Raw genomic sequence first — 3716 nt, 5'->3', positions numbered from 1 at the left:
ACTCTTCCCATGAAGTCTAAGGCAGAGTTCCTTGGTCAAGGCTGCACCCACTCCTCTCCTTTCTTTCACTCGATGAGAGCAGATGTGAGGTCCAGGAAGGCTCAACACTACATCTGCATTTTCTGCCTACACGCAACTGGGAACTTCTGGCCTCACTCAGGTCTCTCAGTGTTGTTCCTTCTTTTCCTACAGTTGATCTGTGCTCCATGCATGGCCAATAGTGAGACATCAGGTTTTCTTATCTCGCTCCACATTAAGTCCCTGTGTCCTCCTCTCTGTGTCTGACCTTCTTGATTTGGTCTTCTGTGCATACCAAGTCACAAGATTGGGTTGATCCTGCCAGAAGGAACCAACCATGGGGCTGTTGGGATGGGGAGGACAGGGCATAGAGTAACCAACTTCTGCCCCTGGACACCTGGACAGACCTGACCTCAGAGTCCACACCAGGCTGTTCCCAGGGAAGGAGTTTACCCTGCTCTGCCCCTTGCAGAGCATCGCCAGGAGCACAATAAATTGTTTCAGTCTTGTCTACTGCACAGCACCATGGTAATCATGTGATTCTCAAGCTGTGAGTCTCTGGTGCCGAAACTCAGGAACAAGTAGACTGTATCACCAGCCATCTGCCACAGGGCAGCCAGTGAAGGTGGAGAGCTATCCTACAGCAGCCATTCCTCACCTGGGCTCCTGTACACCTCCTTCCTTTCTCTGTGTCATATATGTTCCCAGGAGACATCTTTTCTCCTTGAAATATGCCTGACTCTCAAGCAAGAGGAACAAGATCAGAGTTACCGTGATCATTGCGCTTACTCTTTTGCTAAATTAGAATCTCCAAGGAAGTTCTCTCCAACCATTCTGAGGATGTGTTCCTACCATCATTGACACACTTACCCATCTAATCAAAATCTGAATTCACCTCATTTTCCTGGGATGCAAGGACCCCCACGAGCCTGAAGATCTTGGACCTTGTTACAGCTACACACTGGGAGAGGTGCTTCTCTGCTCCTGTCTCTCGTCACACAGGCATTAATTAGTGACTTTTATCAATGCATGCCCTAGTGCCTCTGATGAAGGGTGCATATTCTGAGACTCATGATAAAAGTCATTATTTCACAGTGCCAACGTGTGCAGCAGAACACAAGTCCGGACTGGGCCTGTTTGCATTTCTGTGTCACGGCTGACAGGTGGCAGGGATGGCAGTGAAGGCAGACCACTGGAGAGAGTGACAGACAAAAGGCAGTGAAAAGAAGGCAGCGTGCCAAGAAAACTTCAGAACCCAGACTGCGAGCTCTGCGGCCCGGCACCCGCTCTGCTCCTCCTGCCCCAGACTCCAAGAGACGGAAGAGAAGGACCTAGACCGTGGACAGTGGGATCCTTGTGAAATAACTGATTCTCTCCTGCTTATGCTTCCTTTGATCTTAAAATACCACACCACATTATATCAAAGTAAAATGTTGGTTTATGATAAAAGGCCCCACTCAGTACTAGTAATCATGTAATGTGGCTTTGACTCTGATTAACCAAGTATTTTGTTATGAGCATTCTGAATTGATGGATACCTAAGAGGAAACAAAGTGAGAATACTTTCACCCACATTCCTAATCATTACGTATATTCACTTAGGTCATTCCTCAGGATATTTCTTTTTTTTTTTTTTCTTCCATTTCTGTGTTTGCTACAGGGTCTCCCTATGCAGATCAGACTCGTAGTGATACTCCGGTTTTCAGCCTCCCCAGGGCTGGGATTACAGGAATATGCCACCATGCCTGGACTTGGTGGCCAATTCAGCATGCCCAGGGTGGGGCTGGCACAGAAAGCAGGACCAGGAATCGAACCCTGGTCCCTGTGCTTGCCAAAGCAGACACTTTGTCCGCTGGGTTAACTCACTGGCCCCACTCAGGATATTTCTTAATGAGATTTATTGGGAGCGTGAGTTTTGCACCTGGCTATTGTCCTAGCCCATCTGTGCTGCTATAATTTGCATGGCATAATTTGTTAACAGTAGAAACTAACTGCCCACAGTTCTGGCACCTGGGAAGGTCAGGCCCGAAGTACCAGCAACTCAGGTCTCTGATGAGGTCTCCTTGCCTACACGCGGCGCCTGTTACATCCTCACATGACAGAAGGGACAAAGAGGATGATACTTGAGAGCTGAGGAGTAGGTTTGTGTCCAGGCCAGGAGCCGTTGCTGTCACCATGCCCCATTCGATTGGCAGGATCAAACTTTAAGAGAAGCTGGCATGGACAGTTTTCCTGGTCATCAAGGAAGAAGACCCAAATGACAATTCAGGTCTGCTTCCTCCTTTGGGCTCTTTGTACCACGGCTTCCTGCCAAGTGGCTCATGGCAGGGACCCTGAGGTGCATCTCCACTTGCCTTGTAAACAGCTGTCAATTTCAAAGAGAGAAAATGCACACAGGACTGCAAATGTACAGGCCACAGCCTCCAGTTTTCTCTGTTATTATAGTCATGGTTCTGTTTTGCGAAATCGTTGCGTGCGTGTGTGTGTGTGTGTGCGTACGTGTGTGTGTGTGTGCGTGCACACACCTGTGCATGTATGCAAGGCTTCCCTAAGGAAAGATACTGCAGGAATACCTACAAATGTACACTGTTTAAATAAACTGAAGAGCAAAGTAAAAGATAGGTAACAGAAAATGGCAAAGTGGGCCTTTCCCAAATGAGAAGGAGACCAAGGGATGGAGAGAGAAGAGAAGCCATAGAGGAGGCAGTGCCAAGAGAAAAAAGAGGGGTTCTGTGCAGGCACCAACTCCACATTAGGAGTGTGAGCGAAGATACACTTGGACAAATAAAAAAAAATTAACAGAATCTCTTGAAGTCTACAACTGCAAAGTTGGGCTCTGGAGATAGCTTGATGGTCTAAGCACCTGACTGGCAAGCACAAGGACCCGAGTTCCATCCCTGGCACAGTATTCTGGAACCCTGGGCACACCAGGCTGGTCACCGAAACTTGGCATGGTGGCACACACCTGTAATCCCAGCATAGCACTGGGGAGGCTGAGACAGGAGGATCACTGTGAGTCTGAGCTGTGTAGTGAGACTCTCATCTATCTGTCTGTCTGTCTATCTATCTATCTATCATCTATCTATCTATCTATCTATCTATCTATTTGGTACCTGGGATCTAACTCAGGACCCTGCACTTTTTTTTACCTAATTTTGACACATTCTTTCACTCCATTTCTCACACACATAAATAATTCAATGCTCTAAAATACTTGAACCACTAAAATTAAATCAAGAATAATAAGAATAGGTAAGAATTCAGTTTTTGGTAAAGGAGTCTATTTTAGATCAATGTGAAAAGATAAATTATTTAACAGATGTGGTGTTAGCAAAATTAGGGGTTTTTTTCCTTGAATAATAGCAAAGCATAGCCATTCCTCATTCTGCCAAAGAACATTTCAGACAGAGAAGCAACGAATTTAAAAATTGACATCACAAAACTTCTAGAAAAAAAATGACAGGTAAATGATTTATAATATTAGAGTAAGAAAGGACTTTGGTGCAACACACAAAAAGTCCCAGAGTCCTACACTTGACATTGGAAGAATTCAACATTTGTGTTTCACAAATATAGACAAAGTTGTTTGGCAATCCTTGCAACATTCTTACGATCACGTATTCCAGGTTAAAACTGTGTCTGCTGTAAATCCAGATGAACTTGGAGCCAGGCATGATGGGGCACACCTGTAATCCTAG

This window comes from Octodon degus, unplaced genomic scaffold, assembly GCF_000260255.1.
Source record: "Octodon degus isolate 3935 unplaced genomic scaffold, OctDeg1.0 scaffold00008, whole genome shotgun sequence".
NCBI classification, from domain to species: Eukaryota; Metazoa; Chordata; class Mammalia; order Rodentia; family Octodontidae; genus Octodon; species Octodon degus.
Note: the sequence above shows the minus strand (reverse complement) of the source record.